We start from the raw sequence: 22089 nt of genomic DNA on the forward strand, positions 1-22089 counted from the left end.
GTCACTATGAGACCATGATGTCAGTACTCCTCGATCGGAGGGCGGGCGATTTCAACTGCGCTAGCGGTACGCGGACGCTTCAGAACGCATTTTCTCTTAAAATAAGTCGCTCCTTGGCACGAAACAAGCGTTTCGAGGTTTCTGTGATGGTATTTCAACAGTCCACGTTGACTTAATAGTAACCTTTAGTGTCCCTTTAAGGCGCGAACGTTGCTACGTCGGTGCGGTGGTTGACGGCGGCTATTACGCTGCAGTGGCGACGAATATAACACACGCATGTGAACTCGGCCCTGCTTCGGACGCAGCCGGCTTCAGCCCTAGCTACCTTCACGCCGATGATCGAGGTCGGTGTGACAGAAATGGACACAGAGAAAAGCAAAGAGGGAAAGGCAAGGAGGTTAACCAAGGAAGTTCTCGGTTGGCTACCCTACACTTGGGGACGGGGAAAGAGAAAGGGTCGGTGTGAGGCGTGCGTAGCACGCGTACCACAGCATTGCTGTCAGTCCGCTTTAGGCTCATATCTGGCACGGACAGCCAGCCAGTTCGACCATCAGGACGTCCGCGAATTCAGCGTGCGCGGTTGCACTGTCCAAGCGGCGTGTATCACAACTAGAGCACTGCACGGGCCCGGACCGACCCGACCCGCGCGCCGGACTCGGGTCGGGTAAGCTCTCTATTGCGGGTCCGGGCCGGGCTCGAGGCAAAGAGCTTCGAGCTCGGCTGGGGCCCGAGCCGCGGTCAGTCCCGTAATAGGCCCGGGTCTCCATCAGGCCCGTAATAGGACGAGTATGCTATTGGTGACTTTTGAAAACTACCTACTATAGGCAGGAAAAACTTTATTTCGTCAGCGTTAGTTGGGGTGTTTAGGCGTGGTTTCTTCAGGCGGGCCAGATGGCCGTTAACCGATGTTATATGGCGGCCTCTTCAGCTCGTTCTAGGACCTGGAGTTGGGTGTCCAGGCTAGAACGGCGTGGCGCCGCCTCCTATGCTTCAGGTGAGGGAGAGGCCGTCAGGTTAGGAGGAGGCTTGTGCTCCTCGCAGTCCCATGTCATGTGATTCAGTATTGCTAGTTTCCCACGGAATCTACAGAGTGGGCGTAGCCGTGTGGACACAGTCAAAACTATCTCTAGAAAATGTCCTGTGCCACGGAGGGTATCCTCACAATTACCTAGAATTGGACCATGCTTCGCTTACGCTCAGGCGCTAACGGGCCGGACCGGGCCGGGTCGGGCCGGGCCCAAATCTTTCGAGCCCGGGCCGGGTTTAAAACTACCGAGTCGGGCTCTGGCGGGCCGCCGCATAGCACTTTCAGGCTCGGGTCGGCCGCGGGCCTAAAAAAAACGGCCCGTCCAGTGCTCTAAGCACAACTGCGACTCGCGTGCAGTCGGGCGTGGTATAGACAACAAATCATAACTGGGGAACGAAGTTAGCAAATGTCGCATGTTTTTTTAGTTTTTTTTTTAGTCTATATGGCATTGTGCTGCTAAGTTCTAGGTCGTGTGTTCGATCCCGGTCGCGATGGCCGCATATCGATGGGGCTACCCTGTACTGCAACATGGCTGTGTACTTAAATGCAGAAACGCTCGTGTACTCAGATTTAGGTGCACGCTAATGGTCCTCAGGATAAATAGTTGATTCCTGCGTATCTCTCGAAACTATGCCACTTATCGCGACAAATGCTGCAACAAGGTACTCTTGACCAATTCGAACAACTTCAGGCTGTTTACCGTGCGCCGAAACACCAGCGCACAGTCGCTTTTGCAAGCACTCGCTAATGATGTACATCTGCCGAAGCCTGAATTCGAAAAGGTGACCTCGCCATCGGCAAAAGAACGGCGCAGTGGGAGCGGTGTTAGGAAAGCGCAGTTAGTGGTCACAACTTCTGGCCTGATATTCTTGGACCTGTGTTGTCACCGGGTATTGAACAGCGCCCAGACAATGCAACTTTTCGATTGTTAGTGTCGACAGGGTGATGTAATGCCTGCCGTTGATTACATCTTGCTTAATGCGAATTTCGTTCCGAAAATTCTTAATCTACGCTTGTCGTGCTGTCTCTGCAGCTGTGCATAATAATCCATTACGGGGCTTGCCCTGTATAAACACACGAGAGCAGTGCAGTTTTAGATATATGCGTTACCAGGGTGATGTGTGGTGGCTTTGACCTTATCTACAAGTTCACGAGAGCACAATTTTGCAAGCTTTAGTTTGCTAGGGAAAAAGTCTACGGGCACGCTTCAGTTGAATATGATGTCCTTGGAACAGTATCTACGTTACCCGCAGTGCGGTAGAGGATCTCAAGGTTACATGTGCTGCGCATAATTGCAAAACGTGTACTTCTATACGTCCCGCGAATAATATGCGAAACACTGATCTTATGCCGTGGCTATAAACCTAACGGAAATCCCACATCATGTGTCACCAATCTAAAAAAAAATGTTCTTGAAATTGAATCCTTCCGTTTTCGAAATACTCTAGTTCATTGCTTTTTTTTTTTTTTTTTAGTAGAGAGTAACTTCTTACATTGGTACTACTCGTGCTCCTATACATCCACACTTCGTATATATAATTGTTTAGTTGCTTGCAGTAGTATTCCTTTGCCTTGTTTTTGCATTTGGTCACTGCCTGGTCATATCTGTAATGCTGTTAAGCCATGAGGGGAATAACAATAAAAATGAATAAAAAAAAAGATCTGCCCGAATTATAGTCGTAGAAGATATTCAATATGAGCTATCGTTCCGTGATTTCGCTTACGCAAATGCTTTGCTCAATGTGTAGGCACAAATGCCATATAATGAATATGCTTCCTGAGCAGTATTACTGTCGTTTCTCAATGATCGAGATGCTGCCTCGTAATGTCCTTGGCCCAGAATTTGATGACGTGCTTTGTCCACGCGAGTTTCGATCATGCGCTCGCAGGAAGACAGAGAATGAGAAGGACGCTCATTACGCTCGTGCTGCGTCACCCACGCGCAGGAACGATTGGCAACGACTGCGATTGGCAACACCCACGGCTGTAGCGCTTGACAATCACGAGGCACAACGAAGGCAAACGGGAACACCCGACGTATTGGCTATACTGCCGCGCGATAAAAACGGTATGCGTACCGGCCTCGCCCTTGGCAGGGCATGTCTGCTCGCGTTACAGTAAATGCTAATATGTGGTTTCATTAGTGCGCGCTCTTGGCCATGCGTCATCGCTTGTGGTACATATTACGGCAATAAGTCGTTGAATGCAGGCAAACAGACTGCATTTTACGTGGCGATTTGGTTACGTCGTTTAGCAAGTGCCTCATCGCTGTTAGTTTACGTGAAAAAGAGAAATAAGGAAGTACGTCGTTAGTCGACATAAGGGGGGTATAATCGTTTCCCGGTCACGACTGTCATTACTTTCGCACACGCCATGTTTCAAGACTGTCGCTGCGCCCCATTTCTTAAGTCACTGTACTATCCTATACTTGGAGCTGCTCTAGTCGTCAGCGTTCAGCACCAAGCCTGGCGCGGGCACTATAGAGAGCTTTACTAGCTCTTAAATGACAGTTTGATGCCGAAAGTGTACGCACTATACAGTAGCAAGGTTAGGGTTTTACTGAAATACCGAGACCGAACCGCATAGAATGTGTTCATTTCGCGACGCATGTGTCCCCACCAAGTTGTGCGGTGCCCTTAACTGCGTTGTGTAGCCGTATTTTGCGGCTGCAAAAGACACGCAACAACGAAACAGTGACGAGATGGAAGCGAGCAAGACGCTAGTTAAACAAATAAAAGATCCGAAAATATTAACGCACGAGACCAGAATTTCGTTTGCTCAGCGGGTGTGCACTCTCAAATTAATGCATAAGCACTTTGCGCAAGGTAGAGTGCGCTATACGACGCTTCCATTTTTTTTTTTATACCGGCGTGGCCGACATCGGCTATTACAATGCGAAACAAATGAGATTGCAATTAAGAGGGGACACTAAAGAGAAACACTAGATCAATTTTAGACTTCTAAAATTTCCAAACTATATTTTCGGTAATTTTGCGGTAATAGGTCGATTATTAGAAGAGAAAATTAAGGTGAAAGTTACACTTCTTTCGAATTTCGCTCCAATACCCCAGCTCCAATACCCGGGCCACATTGGCTCTGTGAAAGTTCCTGACGCTTCCCATTCCCCTCCCCACGTGTAGGGTAGCAAACTGGACTCAGTCTAGTTAACCTCCCTGCCTTTCTGTCTTCCCTTCTCTCTCTCTCTCTCTCTCTCTCTGACGCTTGCAGTCCATCACTACCGTGCCGCGCGACTGGCCGCTCGAGGCACTTTGCGTGTATTCGTGGTCTTCTTTCACCCTCGGAAAACACTTTCATGTAGCACGCATTGAGCAACTGAAAGCTCTATCAGAAGTTTCTCGTGTCGCTCTTCAATTTTCTCATTAACACTTCTAATCTAATTACAATATTTTAGAAGTCAATTAATTAATTGGGACTAGTTATCTAACTAGGCGGAATTAAACAAAGATAGTTTGAGTACCTCCGAGTGACGGCAAATAACATTACCTTCGTTCTGTCCGGCTGGGTGGCATTCGCATATTTTTAAACTCTGGCTAAAAGCTGGCACACGCTGTACAAGCCAAAACACGCCTCAGAAAACATACCAACGGCATTGTTAACCTCTTAGTAACCAACGATAAAGCTACGCACACAAGCAAATATGAGAAAGGAGAAAAATAGATAGAAACAGGGGAGAAGAAAGAAATCAGGAAAGCAGAAACGAAGCAGCAGAACCACCAAGTTGACGCCAGGAACACTTTAGCACTGTTGCGCAACATCTAAGTCGTTAGGACTTTATTTTTCATCTCGCAATGTTTCCAAGGCGGTAACGACTGCGTCAGGGGGCGAAGAGCTGGAGAGAAAGAGCGTGCCTGATGACAGCACGCCATGGCGGCGGCAGAGAACTCGTAATTAAAATTTGTATACATGCTCATCAGCACGCCCGGTTCTTATTAGCACTTGCCTCGTTTCTTTGCCTCTCCGTACTGATGCCCCTGCGAAGATTATAGAGCGCGGCGCCTCTGGGGGAGGTGATTTGAGAGACTCGTTCTACGTTTCTCGCTTCTCGAGGGGAAAGAGGAGGGAACGACAGAAAGAGGCAAGTAATGCGTCGAAATTCGCTGGCTCGCTGTTATTCTTTCTCTCTCTCTCTCTCTGCAGCGACACGGTCGTTTTGACGACGACGCTACCGCGGTCTTATCGCCGGGAAACCTCGCACCGCAAAGCGTCCGCCTCCTTCGCGCTTAGAAACTTCCGTGTGCGCGTTTCTTTAATCTTCAATTTTGTTTTCGCCGTTGTTCTTTGCGAACGAGGGAAGAAGATGTGCGGTCGGCTGAAACGCCGTAGCGCGCTGTCTGAAAATTGCGCGTCATTGTAGCGCCTCCGCCCATCTCTGCTCGTTTGTACTCGTTTGTAGCGTCGTGCGTGCGCCTCTGCAGTTATACAGGGGGGGAGGCCCGACTTTGCGGCGTAAAGCGGTATAAACGGCGTCCCTTTAGTATATACTTGCGTGGCAGGAATGTCGTTTCTCTCTCTCTCTCTCTTTCTTTTTTTCGCGAGAGATGACGAAGAGAGTAGCACCCTTATTTACACTTTTGCGCTCTCGCACGTTTTGTGGTCGGCGGCAGCGCAGCGCTGCTTCTTGGGCGTCGGTTGCCTAAGCGCATTGTGTAAAGCTCAGCTGTGTAAAGGGCACTGTTACGATTGACGTTCAGCATTGTTTATCCGGCATCCCTTGTCGGCGATTAACGATTAAGGCTTCACCGGCGAGCATGCAGATACGAGGGGCCCTGCACGCTATATCGTCGTTTTCTCAGGACCAGGGAGCTGGCTACTAAATCAGCGTAACCAAAGCTGACGGGCGGGACAAGCGCCAGCGTGGACTCGACATAGACGGTGACACGCAAGCGGGTGCGTTGACGTTTATCGTCGGACAGTTATCATTTTCGCCAATGCCTCCGCCCCGTTGTCAGACTACATGCTGCGCGCAGCAGCCGCGTCACACCAGAAAGGAGCTTTGCGCCGATCCTAACTCTCTTGCATGCGTAATCATGCAAACGAGAATTAAAATTTGCAGTCGGATACCTCGGAGCGCAGACACGCTAGAAGAATTCTTCCAACCGATACTGTGTAGACACACAACTGCCACTAACTTTTCAATACAAACATACCCACTTACTGCAGTCGACAAAAAGATAACTATTCAATTTTAGTTGATTGGGCTGCTGACAGCGATAATTATCACCTCACTTTGTGTCCCTCTGGCCACATAACTTATCTGCACAGGTGGTCTTCGTGTGCCTCCCAGTGCGTGACATTAAGGAAACCATAAAGCTTAATTTTGAACACCCTGTATATTGTCCCGGAAGCGCACGTGTGAATTGCTACAAAAGTATATTTCCGACGCTCTACGGGAGCCCGAGCCGCTTGGTTTGGGTTCGAGTTTCTCTATGGAAAATGCGTATCTTTCAGTCTAGGACAGTGCGGTATGCGTTATTTCCTTGAAATTTAAGCATCGCGCATCATTTTAGACATTCCCATAAGGAAATATAAAAGCGACGAGGTATTTGCGAGAATCAGTCAATCAAAAACCAACAAACTGAGGCTGAAGTAAGCGCGTAGAGAGAGAACTGTGGCCCTGTTTATGACGCTTTTCGCTCATAAGTCCTATTCGCTCTTGAGTGGCCGCCTTCGCCAATAATACATGGTGTTTTCTATTTCTTTTTTCAAGCCATGCAGAATTTTTTTTTAAATTGCCTCTAGCAGGTAGCCTTGAACTGGATTACTCGAAGCGGCGGACATTATTCGAACGAGAAAGCGAAATGCGTAATACATTAATTAAGAGAAAATCACTCATTAACTTCCTAATTAATTGCTTTATGGCACATATTGCAATGTGTTAATTGTAGCCGGTGAGTTTGCAAGGCATATTCACTGGGAACGAGTTCTAAAGATAGCACCGGTTTCGAGATAGGCGCGTTGAAACTTGCGGTGAGCGGGCACTTATGTTCCACTTAATCTTTTAATAAGATTTTTTAAATATATATTGCAGAACAAAGGTGACTGGAACGCCGAATGCATCTCGTTAGACATTCGGAAAATTAATATCTCGAAGCTGGTGTAGTCCTGAGCATTCGTTCCAAGTGGATAAGGGTTGCAAAATCACCGGCTGCAATTCGTAGATGAAAACATGTGCCATAAAGTAATTAATGTAAAACTTAATTACAATCTAGCTCAATGTAGAATTATGTTAACTGCCACAGGCGATGTAAAAAAAGAAAAAAAAAACTTTCGTATCCAGCACCGCACGAGATTGGCTGGATTTCTTTTTCTTGGAAACAGTTTTAGCGTAAAAACTTTTTGTGAATACAAGGCTGTGGTTATCTTCGGGTGGGAACTGAATGCCGAACTGGACACCCTCGAGGATGCTCTATCGTCACCACTGTCACCTTTAGAATGCCAGAACAGCTGTTCTGGTTGACCTCCCTGCCTTTCCTATCCTTGTTTTCTCTCTCTCTCTCTTTAGAATGCCACCCACCACTCACTCATACGACCAGATTGTCTGGCGTCCGTGCCCGATCTGTCTATGGCCGACTTCTTAGTGCTTCACATTTTAAAGTACAAAGCGCTCACTCTCCGTTTGCCATTACACCACGCTGCGCGCGAGCGGCAGCTTTGTTTCAGGTCTGTCAACTGCCTCAGTTCGCATTCCGAGGCGTCAGCGGTAATGAACCCTTAGATGGATATACTGTTTCTCATGGGAGGAGACAAGGACGGCGGAGAGGAAGCGACCGAGTCTATAAACAGTTTAGGCGTCCGGTCTTTCGAGCTTCGGAGCGAGTTGTTCGCGGAGGGGTTTCCGCGAGCGCCAGCCCCCAAGGCTCTTGGAGTGGCACCCCCGTAGCGTCGTCGCTATGCGGCCCGCGGGCTCCTCTTCCACTCGGCGTCGTCGCAAGCCGCAGCTTGGCGGTAGGTCGCTCGCCCGCGGCGCTGTTTCTATTCCTGGGGAGCGGCTGCGACGACAGCTTGGCCGCAGCAAGCCGCGCGCGCGCTCTGCCCTTCGCCTTCGCGCCGTGTTTTGCAAAGAGCGGAACCCTCCGTTTCGGATGTCGATTCATAACAGGCACCTTTTGAGCCCCGAGGCTACGCTGAACTGGAACACACACGCACACAAAGTAGTAGAAGAAGAAGAGAGGGGAGAGAGAGAAGTAAACAGAGACGAAACACAGGTAAACTATGGGCGACGGGCATAAGGGGGGTCGCTCCGAAGATGCAATGCACGCTTTACGCTTGCGCTGTGGTGCGACACTGCGACTGGCGGTAAGCCCCGCTCGTTCGTCTTGAGAGTTTGCCCAGATGCAGAGACGCGGTTTCTTTCTCCTTTTTTTGTTTCACCGAGCTGTTCGGTGACAGCGTGCGCGCCTCATAGATCCCGTGTGATTACGAGGGGACTGTTGGGGGGATCGCGCATGTGCCCTCCCGAGTTGGCCCTCGCTCGGCGTGGGTAGCTTACTGGCGCCTCGGCGGCCTTCGTGGAAATTTAGGCCGGCGACCCTGTTCCTGGAAGCGACGCCAACGAGTTAGCGTCACTGGCTGCCACGAGGCTGAATTTGGCGCCACGAAACGGAGGGGGGGGGGAAGAGGGGGGGGGGGGGGGCATTCTGCGACCACATTGAAAGCCGAGGAAAAGCGGCTTTGTATAGAGACTGCACCGCGCGACTTCAGTTTAGTGCGCGCATGTGCCTAAGCTGAAATTGCTCAGTATCACCACCGAGACCACTATTAGGGATGTGGAGAAGCAGTTTTGTATTTGAAGTTACTGAGATGACAAACGACCGTATTTCAGCTATTACTCCTCCGCTAGCCGCTGGTGTTTGCAGCGCCGGTACTGCTAACGCGTGCAGTAAATGGCGACGTTTCCTTGACACAACAATTTATGGGGGCAGGGGGAATACTCTTTACTGAAACGGAGATATTTCTGCCGGCATGCACAAAATAGCCTTCACGCTATACATATTCAGCATGAGGAATCGTAGGGTATTCAGATGCCCTAGGAGAGGGAGGGCGAAAAGAGAGAGAGAGAAAAAGTGTTACGGGAGGAATTCACAACCTCTGCGACACGTTGCAGTCGTCGTATCCACATCCGCCTAATGTGGCTCAACAAGAACATCGTGGTTAACCTTATGTGGCGGACTTTCTGCGACTGGCCCCTTATAAAAGTGAAAATGAGGAAGTGTTTAGAGCGAAGTGGGCACCACGGCAAAATATTCGACTGCTCGAATCAATCGCTCGTACGGACGTTGCGGGGGGCTGCAGAACGCGCCCGCAAACGCCAGTGCACCACCGCCTCTCACCTCTACCATTTCTTCCGTGGCCATTTCGCGCGCCGCATTCGGGTTTTCTTATTTCCGGTGGAAAGAAAAAAAAGTGAACGTGCGCCCCCCGGAAGAAGTAAGTCAGCCGAACGGGTAAATTCGGGCTCTGATTGCCCGAATGTATAGAGCGCGTAATCCACCCTCACGTTGTCTCCCATAGCATGCGTGGGGTGCAGGGGGGGGGGGGGGGCTGCGTTGCCAGCCTGGGCAAATCGACCCCTTAGCGCACAACTATCCTCCACCATATACTCATCGTTATGGGAGAGGACTCGGACGCGTACTTAATATATATATATATATATATATATATATATATATATATATATATATATATATATATATATATATATATATATATATATATATATATATATATATATATTGTCTCTCCGCTGTACCGTTCTTGCAAGTTTGCGCGGCCCGCCCGACGGCGGTTTCGAAGAACTCGCGTGCGAGCTTGTTCGTTTCCTGACACGGACGTCCTCACGAAAAAAAAAAAAAAGAAGAAAAGAAGAGTGAAGTGACGTACATTTCATATGCGCGTGGGTGTCTGCATGCTTTCATGTGCGCGTGTGCTTGCTCGCGCGGCCGTGTTTCTTCACCTCTCCGAGTGCCGTTTCGTCCCGATATGCGGAGAAAACTTTGCGCGTTGGCATTCACGCCAGCGAGTCGATCGTGAATGCGCACACTCTGCACACAAACACGTCAACATGTGCACTTGTATGTGCGTTTACGTGTGTGCGCACTTTCGCGCGCGTGTGGCACGAATGACAGAAGCGTGTAATGCACGGGCTCGCGTCAACGCATTTTACGCGTTCGTTTGGTTTTTTTTTTTTTTTGAAGCAGACAAGCAGCCGAGTCGCCCTGCGCAGAAAAAAAAAGAAGAGAGAGAAATAGGCGGACGCAAGAAGAAATCAAAAAGAAAAGCGATATCGAGCAACATTCTTGCACTTAGCCCCGAGGCGGCGTCGCGCACTTTCGCGCCCAGCCGACAGCGATGCGTCAAAATCGATCGGCGCGCACCGTCTTTGACTTTTGCGTCGGCAAACGCCGTAAAACCGGAGAATACCGAAGGTCGGAAAGAGGAAGGTGCTCCAGTCTGGCGCTGGGTGGGGGGAGGTGGTGGTGGTGGTGGGGGTCACGGGTGCGAAGGGAAGTGTCAAGGCATTCGACATTTGACAGAAGAGCTTCGCGACGCAACCCGAAAGCGATTCATCGATAACAAGGACGAATGGCGCGTATGAGTCACAGTAACAATTAAGGACAGAGGGGCAGAAGGCTCCGTAAAGGAGTCCTCACTGTTCTGTTGGTCTTTTGAGCTCTCCGGCTGGAGGAAGGGCAGAACCTCAAGGCATCCGTAGCGATTTCGCAAACTATGTATGCACGTCGTGCTTCTCTCTTTTGCCACTATGACAGTTGATGAACCTCCGTGGTCTACCAGAATACTTTTATGTTTCTGATGGTCTAACGAAAAGTTGTGGCTACTCACTCTCTAACTGTGCCTCGAGATTGCCGGCTCTATTGTAACCTATACCTTCCCATTTATCTGCAGTAATTCAGCAACAGCAGCAATGTGCCGTGCTTGTATTTATGATATCCGCGCTTTGGATAGTTTTGATAATCAATGCTCTCATTTCGATTACGGACACGGCTCTGTCTGAGCTTACGTCACCGCCTGTCTTCAACTTAACAAATAAAATTAAGAATCTGTACTAAACCTGATAAATTTCAGGATGGAGCAACGGACACTGCACTGAGCATCAACTTTCACTGGAGGTAATTTTTTCTCGATTAGTTAAGTGTTTGGCACAGGAGTATGTTTGTCACTCTATTGCGACGTATTTTTTTTAGAGAATGGAAGAGCGTTGCTTAGAATGTTTTACTCTTAAATTCATCTGCGAATTCATTCTCCCTCTTTTTAAAAAGAAAATATTTAGCTAGGGTAAGGCAACGCGTAAAAGCAGAAAGAAAAATAAAGTTGATCTGGATTTTTTTTTTTTTTACTTAAAACCGGGTAAAAATGCAATGGGGTGAATCCTTGGATAATTTTCTTTTCAAAACCAATATGAATACGGAAGTCAATTTCGTGAGGCGTAGATGTCGCGTTCCACTGACTCCTGAATTAATCTGTCATCTACCTTCAAGTGATCATGTACACCTTATTATTGAGGCCATTCTTCCAGAAAGACATACAGACAGACAGAAAAAAAAAAACTTTATCGAGGTTCTGAGAAGCGCCGCCCATGGAGCAGCACCGCGGGCCACTCCCACGTCGGGACGGGGAGGCCCAGCCTCATCGCCGCATCGTGGGCTCTCTGGACAGCCCGGAGTTGTGGAAGCTCGGAAGTCTTGATGGCAGAACTCCACTTCTCCTCGGGGACTTGACGGGGCTTAAAAAAAAAAAAAAGACGCTGCTTGGGCAATTTTCTTGGAGTGTTCTCACTTCGCCTGCAATGAAAGGACAAAAGACCGCTAAATGTATTTTTTGTTTTGTTCTTTTGCTGTATCTGACGTGGAGGCATGAATCGGATGTATAACGAGCATACGACACAACAGTTCGTACGGCAGTATATACCAGCGTACTTCTGACGAGTATGAGGTCTGCCTGCCTGCTGGTTGTTTCGAAACCTGTTAGCGAGCAGCACGTGCTCATTCCCAGCGAAAGTTTAGTCTGTGTGCTGTTATGGTACCTCTGCATGGAGACAAACACCGTCAGGCACATCGCGTATTCGTAGCATTTGTCGTCCATCGTGCATATGCCGTACTGTTTTTCCGTGCCTTCGTGGAACGTATTTCTTTGTGCAGATGCCTATTTCTGTATCGAAGGAAATTGTCAAAATCTTAGTTGTAATATGCAAAGAAAGTAGCGCATATTTTTTAAAAGGTTTCCTGGTTGCTCTATAGAGGCAATGCATTGGAGCATTAAGTATAGAAGAGATCGCACTGTATGCAGGAGGTCTCTTTAGCTGCACAAAATTTTTTAAAGATTGGCTATGGCAGATAGCACAATTCTAAACCTTTATCTACATTACTCGATGAGGCGCCATTACTTCTACGAGAAATCAAAGTGTTCAATTAAGTAAAAAACGTAATTGCGCCAATTAACTTAATGTACGCCACATATTTAAATCTACGGTTTATAGACGCAGAGTTAGCACGGCGTATCCACTTAGAATGAATTCTCTGAACAACACCAGTTCCTAGATATTAATTTTCAAACTGTCCGTCAAAATGCATTGGCGTTCCAGTTATTTTTCTGTTTCAATGCATAAAACTGCAATTTAAAAAAGTAACGAACGCCAATGCATTTCGTCGGGCACTTTGAAAATTAATGTCTTGGAACTGATGCTGTCCAGAGAATTCGTTTCAAGTGGATACGTCATGCGAGCCGAGCGGCTGTGCTTCGTAGATTGAAATACGCGGCGTGAAGTAATGAATGAAAAATTAATTAGCATAATTACGTTAATTATTCAACTAAGCATCTTGATTTCTCGAAGAAGTAGTGGCTGCCTCATCAAGTAATTTATATCAAGAGTTGGAATTGTGCTATCTGCCATAGGCAATCTTTGAAAAATCTGGTGCAGCTAAAAATAAAACATCCTGTGTATAATCGTGCAATCTAAGCACTATTATATCGATACGCGGTTCTTCCTTGCCCTTTTTTAAAAATTTTGCCTTCCTTTATTATTTTGTTAGTGGACAGCTTTATCTCTTATTTTCAAATGCTCGGTACGCCGTATCGATCCTTCTCACTCCTACAGTATGAGTGTCAGTGTTACGACAATGCGTTTGAGAGGCGTTTGAGATGCGCAGTCTTTGAAGTCGAATAACACCAACTGCTGTCGGGAATTCTAGCAGAACTTCCATAGCGATTCAGGTGCTGAGCTTCTCGAAATAGTGTAGAGCAGTGTTTCTCTCAATTTATGGAATCTTGGACCAATGAAACGTCTACAAGACTACCAGAATCACTTGTATATGTTACCCTATACTCTATCCTTGCCTTTCCTTTCTTTTACCCTATCATCGATTAAGTGTGTAGTTATCTGTGCATCAGTGTTTGCTTGACCTATATACCTTTACTTCCCGTCTTACTTTCTCATCTCTCTCTCCAAACGCAACATACGCGTATATATATATAAAAAAAAAGTAGTATCAACTTGTCAAATGGGGATGCCCAGGTTCAACGTGCATTACGCTTCTAATGTTTTTTTTTTTTTTTACCGCCACAGCCACGTAGCAATCAATTCACCGCTACAGAGCCGCGGAATAATTCCTGTTTTTATTATCGGGTTCCTTACCTCCGACAATTTCTGGCCAAGATTGCGGACAACTTCGCCCGAGTCCGCATATTCCAAATGGCACGACAGCACGCCGACAGCTCCCCATCAAACGGAGTGACAGATGCGACGCGACGAAGCGACAGCAGCGCACTCGCACAGACCTCCTAAAACGGATTGTTTAAGGCGCAAGAAAGAGGAGGCGGCAGCAGCAGCAGGCAGCGGTATCGGCGGCAACTCTGGCCATCTCGTTACCCGCGGAAACGAGGTCACACCTCGACGCGCGAAAAGTAAGAGAAAGTCGAGAGCAATGTGTAGCCGCGAAGACGGCAGCAGCTGGTGGCGCGGCTCGACGTCCATGCTTACACACTTCGGCCCCGCTTGAGTGCGGCGGCGCGTTCTTTTATTCCGGCGTATAAACGAGAAGGTGTCTGGCTCACCGACGGGATAAATGCGGAGGCCGTTTCAACGTTGTGCTACTGAAGGTTGTCTCTCTGTCCCTTGGGCGCGGTGACTGTGCTGTTTATTCCTGTTTTTGTTTTTCTAAATTTCGGTCCCACGCTGGGGTCGGCCGGGAGCGCGCGCGGGGGTCCTGTCTTTTGTCTCAACAGTTTCTTTTCTTTTTTTAACGATCAGTCGGCGGCGACCTTTGTCGCCGCGCGTCGAGCCAGCCGTGTCGGCATCTCTTCCGTTCGTGCGGAGATGGCGCGGGGCTACGTAGCCGCAGCAGCCCGCGCTCCCTGCGGCTTCTGGCAACCCCACTGGGCGAGGCCCGCGCTGCGCGTACGTGCCGCACAGCGAGGGAGATCGCGTGCCACGCCGGTCACGCTTGAGCGGGATCAATTTGCGACGGCGTCACGCCTCCGTACGCGTGGTCGAGTGCTCGAACACGAGTTTTTCTCTCAAGTGTACACGGTAAGCTGAAAGGACCACGACGACGTAAAGCAGCGTGGCCCCTTCCGCCTAACGGGCACCGTCTCTACTTGACAGATGCGTTCGTTCGGCCGCGGTGGGTGCGGAATGTGTCGACTGAAGCGAAAGAAATGTGAATTCTCAGGGAGTGAGCGCTAGAGATTGAAAAGAACAAACAAGCAAAGAGAAAGAAAGAAAAAAAGGTATATAGTAACGAATTTTTCTATCAGAGCGGGAATTTCGGCGAGTTGCTTGTTGAACACCCTTGGAAACAAACAGCACGATGCCAACGAGGGCCAAAGAGCGCGCTTTGTAATCGTGGAACGGAAGTGAATGCGGGCTAAAGCGACGCTCGCTCAGTATCAGCTTCGAGATACCCTGGCACTAAAACGTGTAGATGATGAAATTAGGTCAATTATGTTTCCGCAAAAAAAAAAAAAAAAAAAAAAAAAAACGTTCGCTAGGGAAAACAACACGGAGGCACGTTTAGAGGGACGGCTATCACAACATTGGAATTGTTGCCCGAATTAAAAGGTCTTTTAAAGAGCGATAGCGAGAGAGAGAGAGAGAGAGAGAGAGAGAGAGAGATACGTTACTGAAATCGTGCCCAAATGGGCATTCTTCGAGCACTGGATATAGCTTCAGATACATGGTCGAAATAGTTTCGCCAACGTTACTACGAAGTTTATCAACAAATATTTGCTCATTTCATTTCATTTATTTACCCTAGGGGATCAGAATCAGGCATTACATAGGGGAGGGGGGTAAGATAATAACAACAAGAAACTTCAAAGGGGGGTTATAAGCGTGAAGGTCAAAACACAAATAAACAATAGGACTGTCTCGAGCATTAAGAAGATACAGTGCATCTAGTAGCAGTATGAAGTAATGATTGCATAATGCAAGAACACAGGGTCGAGCTACAACACTTCAATAATGCAACAAATACATGACAGTGATCAAAGGTAGTAAGGCGCGCAAGCAGGATAACATAGTTGTTCAGAAAAGATCAGCTGGTATGGCAGGTTTGCTCATTACGGTAGGTTAGTGAAGGCGATCGAAAAGAAGACAATTCCTTGACGTTGGCACTGAATTGTGGCTGCTAATTTCAACAAACGCCGCTTCCGCCCTTCTGCCTACGCACCCCATTGTCTTCGCGCTTCCTAGGATATATAGACCGGAATGCCATGTAATATGCCGGAACACACTCGCTCTGCATCGTTTCGCTGAATTGTACGCGTCACTCACTTCAGGGCACCAATACTGTAATTTTTTTAAAGGAGATAACGTTTTAATTTTTCCTGTACTCTCTTAAAATATATATTATTTAGCTAAAGCGATGGCAATCACCAATGTGGGCCTACGTGTACGCAGGCGGATGTGTATTTTTCAGCACATGAGCTACCATGGCGCTTGTGCCAACGTTTTGAAAGTTAAAGCAACCGCTATTTTTCTTTCTTTTTTTTTGTGTCTGGGGTCGCAAACCGGACGCTCGTCTGGTTGGGCTCCCTGTATTTCCTCTTCTTGCTTTTAGGTACCGCAGCAGGGCTTTCATAGCGGATCGCGCTGATGTTCGCGTAGGCCAGTTTCCAAGGATCTTGTTTTCTGTCGTTGGACGCTTGTCCAGATTGTCTAGGGTGGCTGAGAGGACTGCTCTTTGCGGGTTGAAACGAGAGCACTGACAAAGAAGGTGCTCGATTGTTTCATTGCACCCGCAGAAGTCACAAAGTGGGCTGTTGGTCATCCCGATAACAAAAGAGTACGCATTTGAAAATGCTACTCCAAGCCATAGACGGACTAGAAGGGTGCAGTCACGTCGTGGAAGCTCGGGCGAAATACGGAGCTGTAAATTAGGGTCCAGGGTATGAAGGCGTGCACTTGTGAAATCGGATGAATTCCATTGAGCTAATGTCAGGTCACGTGCAAGTACGCAAAGCTTTTTCGCTGCGTCGGCTCTCGAAAGAGGAATTGCAACGCAGTTGACGCCGTCATGGGCAGATCGGGCAGCTGCGACACTGTCACTTTCTGGCAAATTGTGACTTCATTGTGTGACCTAGGATTGTACGGTGACACTGCGTAACACTAGGCACGCCTTTGCGGGCTGCGTGATAGTGCCTACAGAAACAGTTCGTGTTTACGAGCGTGTGTGTGTAGATTCTTTATTATTCTTTTTATCTTTCTCTCTCTCACCTATCGCATCCCCTTGCCCCTCCCCCAGTACAGGGTAGCCAACCGGATTTAATTTCTGCTCAACCTCCCTGTCTTTCCTTTGCCTTTTTTCTCTCTCTTTCTTCTTGCTATCTCTCTCTCTCTCTCTACCTCTCTGTCTTATGTGGCTTCCTATCCCAAAACAGCGAAATGCGCTTTAAGCGGGTATGAAATTCTTTTGTACAAGCTTAAGCTCCTATTCCGATGGGGGCGGAATGCGAAAACACCCGTGTACTTAGATTTAGGTGCATGTTAAAGAACCCCAGGTGGTCGAAATTTCCGGAGTCCTCCACTACGGCATGCCTCATAATGAGAAAGTGGTTTTGGCACGTAAAACCCCATAATTTTCAAGCTCCTATTCCTTCGCTTCGCGATCACCATTGCCCTTGCTTGAACAGCTGCGGCTATAGCCCGTCTGGCAAAGGATAGACCGCTCAAGGCAAGTTCTACAGAACTGCACTCCTATGGCAGACGGCACAAAGGCAATTCTGACGGAACTGTTCCTGCGCTAAGGTCTGTACCGTCAGAATGAATGGAAACGCGAACAGGAAATGCTTGTTCCGCGGAATTACATGGAAGTGCCACGCTCAGTGGCTCTCTAGTAAGTTTTTTAAACATGGAGTTGTTCCGAATGTACATTTTGGCGTCTGCAAAATGGCAGTGAAAATAGAAACGTTCCAGCGCATTCGATGTAGTCGATTTTGACTTGTTCGCATTTTAGTTTGTGCTTATAGTATATCCACTTGCTGCGCATTATGGAGTTGGAAGTGCGTCACAGTTGTAATAAACCAGCTACTGTGACGCGCGCAGTTTCGCGTCACAGCCGCCGGTTTTGCGCGCCTCGCAGCAGTTCTGAACCCCACGCTGTACGACGCATACCGTTGCTATCGAAAGCACACTTTTGGTCGAGAAAATGGTAATGACACGGCATTAAATTACCTGGCCTGTCTCGAGTCTTGGGCCGCATATAGTGGTTCATTGAATACACACTGCGTGCTGCTCGGTGTTCCGTGGACGCAAGCGGAATTAGAGGTTTTCCCGACTAGGTACGCGTTTACACACCTTCCGTATAACAAGCGCAATTTGGAGCCACCCTTCTGGTTAACCTCCATCTCTTTCACTTGCCTTTCTCTGTCTCTCCGGAGCCTCTCTAATGTCTTCCGCTCTTCCTTGTCACTAACTACTCGTACTTTCCGAGGTACCGCGAATGGCGGCCACGCCGACATAATTAGCCGTACCGAAAGAAACAAGCCGGGAAACCTTAACTGAGCCTCCCATTAACGGCCAAAAGTATAAGCAAAGATGGGCGCCCACCGAAAGCATCACTCTCCTTCCTTCCATTTGTGCGCCCACCGAAGCTGCCGCCGCTTAATTCTTCCGAGGGAAAAATGAGAGCGGGATCCGTCCATCCGTAGCGGGGCGGTGAGGGGGGGAGGGGAATTGGTGCGTCGATGCGGTAACGACTAGAGGAGAAAAATAAAGAGAGAGAACGTAAACTACACGGGAAAAGCAGGGACGGAAGTCCCTGCACAAAAGCTGAATCCACTGGACCGTTGCGCGGGTAATTCACCATACACACAATATACGGATCGATCCGCGCTCTTTCTTATACATTGAAGAGCGCAAGAAAACAAGAAAAGAATAAAGGATTCCAAGGGGAAAACTATATAAGAGACGCGTAAAAGAATGGATGACAGAGCGAAACGAAAGAGGTGAGAAACTCAGCGAGTTTGGGCGCCTCTTAGGCAACTTTCCCTGTTCCATTATTGGAGCCGAGCCTGGCACTACTAATCTTTCTTCATTGCTTCGTCTTTCTTTCATTTTTCCCCCTAGATGGAATTCTCTCTTTTCTTTACTTTTTTTTTTGTTGTTGTTATCCCTGGCTTCCGAAAGTCGCAGTGTGAGGGCGTGTCTGAATCAATCCTTTCCTGGGATTCCACGAACGAAGCAGCCGTTGTCTATAGCTCATTGAGGAAATAAACTGGCCTTGGACGATGCAAGGAGGGATTGGAGGAATCGACTCCGTGAAAGAAGAGGAATATCCGGGCGGCGGTTCGGCTGTCTGGCAGCGTTGCTCGGCTTTGTGCGGACCGTCGTTCTGGTAAAGAAACGTATACGAGCGCATAAGAGGTAAAATGAAGGAACGATAAGGGAGTCACGTAAGGGAGACTATTAACCGAAAGCAAACAGCGGAACGCGTCAGTAGAGAGCTTCAGTAGTCGGTTCAGTCTCTCGTTGTCTTACTATTGGTCTTTCTCCGCGTTCTTCTTATTTCTGCATTAGAGTGGGTTTTCTTATTATTTTTATCGTCTCGTCGTGTGACTTATCCTTTTCTTGGTTGAGATGAATGAGAACTGCGCGCTTCAGCGCTAAGCCCCTCCCCCCCCCCCCCCCCAGATTCCTTCGCGTCGCTCTTTAGTGGCTTACCATTGCAATTTTTCTCTCTCCTGCAGGAAGCGTTTTCGATTCGCCCTTTTGTCCGCGTTTCAGCTTCTAATGGTCCGCTGGCTGCCCCAATGCTTGCCTCCCCACTGCCTCGTTCTGAGTTTCGGGCTTTCTTGTAGTCTCTCTCTCCCTCTCTCTCTCTTTTTGCTTTGGGTTGCTCCAGCAAACATCGAAATCGGCAGTGCGCCCTTTCCTATTCATGATAGGTCTTTCGAGACGAAGCACTTCCGCTTGCCTTTTCCCTTGCTCTATGAAGAGTCCAGAAGCTTTGAAGCTCCGCCGCCTTGACGATGTGCTCGTTTTAACCTTAATTTGATCAGAGTTAGTAATTTATTTATTTTTTACCAAAAACTGTGCCGGCGAGCCTTTTGTTAAAAGTGGAGGGGTTTATCATGTGCAGAGCAATTATATGTTCTTGTGAATATCCAACTAGGCATACTTGGGCTATTCTGTTGAACGAAAAATTGAGAAAGAAAAACAAACAAACAAACATACAAACAAAAAAACAAACAAACAGGCAAACAAATGAAAGCAGGGCCACAGCGTAACCCACACTGGACAGAAACAAAACATTACGCCTCATTATCAAAGACGACGACAGTAGCTTCACTTTTCTTCCCATCGGATTCTTCTATTGAGCAATGGAATGGGCTTGCGCGCTTAGTCCTTTCATTCCCGCTAGTAAATCAAACGGATCCTCCGGAACAAGCAGGCATCTGAGCCCAACGCCAGAGTTATCCTAACGTATGGTTGAGGCGGTCAGAGCTCCCATACTCGGTAAGCACTCCAACAGGCAGGCATTGCGTTTGGCGACTACCCTCAGTGCATCCTCGCGCCAAGTCGCACGCACCAGCCATTTCGGCGACGCCGGTTTCGTTGCTCCGATTGCCTCCGCTGGCGCGCGTGTGCGCCTGATTTGCCAGAGCACCGCGGCAGTGCGGTGCGCGATCGCATTGCCACTCTGCGCGTGACTGCTTCACCTCTCGCCTCTCCCCCTCCCTGATAGCCACAGCCGCGTTTTCTTGACGCGTTTCTGGCAGAGGGTAGCGTGCTCGTCCCCGCGAAGGAATCATGTTCGTGTCCCGCGGTCGCGTGCGCGAGCGTGTTTAGTTCGAGCAGTGGGGGCCTCGTGGAACACGCGATCGCATGCATGCTTGGCTGTCTGCCTGCTTGCCTCGCTCGCCTCCCTCCGTGCGTGCGTGCACGCGCGCTTTGGAAACGCGTGTACCGCCTGCCAAGTGTCGCGGTAAACCCAGCGCTGCGCGCAGTCTCGGTAGTTGCGTGCAGTACGCCTAGAGCCGACTCCGTGCGTACTCACTCAATCCGCGGGGGAACGACCTTTCGGCCGTTCCTGCATCCTTTAAGCCCTTCTTTCCCCTCGACGTTCCTGCAATATACGAGCGTAAGTTTGACACGGACGCCATTTCAGATTTCGCCGGCGTCGCGTATAGAAAACAGACTGATGGAATCGCTTCGTAAGAGTTGCCTCTGAGGAGCACTGGCTCTTTCCTGGCGCTTGGAATTATATAGTGGTGTGCGCCTGAAGGTTATCCGCTGAGCGGTATTACTACGGCGGCGTTACAAATCTTTAGGTAGATGGCGTACTGTGAGAGGCTTTCTAAGAAAGGCGGGGTTGCTTAGGGGCTATCACGCATCCGCTCACCTTGTTTCATGTTCGTGGGCCGTGTGGGTATCTCATGTTCTTTCTTTTTTTTTTTTTTTGCACTGCGTTCTTATTTTTGTTTCTTTTCACTGATTCCGTTCTTGCTCAGCTGGGCACATGTGAACACGGAAGACGAGGAGCGCATTGCCAGGTTGATAGTTTTGTAGGAAACGTACGTATAATCTGTTCACATTTTCTTTAAACACGAAGGTGCTCTATGGCTGCGCCTCCCAAAAACTTTCATTTCGTCGCTGCTAGACAGTAAGAAAAGTTCACATAACATGAAAGTACATGCCATTGTTTATTTCTCAGTGATGCTCGGCCTAATTGTACTGCTGTTTCAATCCAGACGAGCAAAGTTTTTATCAACTCTTAACGAGTCGTAAATCTCACTCAAATATTTTTTACCCTGCGCCTCCCGCGGCTAGTGGTTTTTGTCTGCGCAGTTCAACTGTTCTGATGTATAATTTTTCTTTCAAGGAACGAACTTTTTTGAGCGTTAATACCTGTCACAGGACTCATTTACGTAATCAGTGCTAGATGTTCTAATTGTAACGCTCATTTGCTATTGGCACGGGTATTACATAGACGGGATCGGAAAGTTGATTCTGCGCCCGCCTACTTGCATCCAGAAATGGTGGAATAGCTGGCACATGTGACAGCGTATTTGTCTGCTCGTAAGAACGCAACCATGCACAAGGGCCACGGCGCTCGCATTTCAATGGGGGCGAAATGCGAAAACACCCGTGTACTTAGATTTAGGTGCACGTTAAAGAACCCCAGGTGGTCAAAATTTCCGTAGTCTTCCACTACGGCGTGCCTCATAAGCAGAAAGTGGTTTTTGCACGTAAAACCCCATAATATTTTTAACCATGCACAAGGACACATTGACAGGACGAGCGCAAATTACCAGTGAGTTTGTTGCCATCGTCTCGTCAGAGTAGATACATCGGCATACTTTGTAGTGCGCTTGCGCAGAAGGAAGCCCTGAGCTGCAATTACTGTTTTGTTTCATCACGGATACAAGCATTGTCGTTCCGTATTGCCCTACTTTCTTTATTTGATAAGCTGTACTCCGAATGCAGTAGTGCAAAGGACAATCTCTTCTCTGAAAGAAAGAAAGAAAGGAAGAACATGACTCGCATTGTATTTGGAAGCGGAAAAGATGCAAGGATTCTGGAAACA

At 48.3% G+C, this 22089-nt stretch overlaps 1 protein-coding gene and 1 long non-coding RNA gene across 3 annotated transcripts in view; one reads left to right on the forward strand and one right to left on the reverse strand.

Annotated features, from left to right (window-relative positions):
* LOC126542458 (uncharacterized) overlaps positions 1-22089 on the forward strand; it is a 268634-nt gene that overhangs the window by 11034 nt on the left and 235511 nt on the right. The window lies entirely within an intron of this gene.
* LOC129387750 (uncharacterized) overlaps positions 11598-22089 on the reverse strand; it is a 39480-nt gene continuing 28988 nt past the window's right edge. Inside the window, exon 2 of the long non-coding RNA XR_008614937.2 lies at positions 11598-11847. This is a non-coding gene — a long non-coding RNA (uncharacterized lncRNA). The remainder of the gene's footprint in view (positions 11848-22089) is intronic.

Source organism: Dermacentor andersoni, chromosome 2, assembly GCF_023375885.2.
Source record: "Dermacentor andersoni chromosome 2, qqDerAnde1_hic_scaffold, whole genome shotgun sequence".
Taxonomy (NCBI): Eukaryota; Metazoa; Arthropoda; class Arachnida; order Ixodida; family Ixodidae; genus Dermacentor; species Dermacentor andersoni.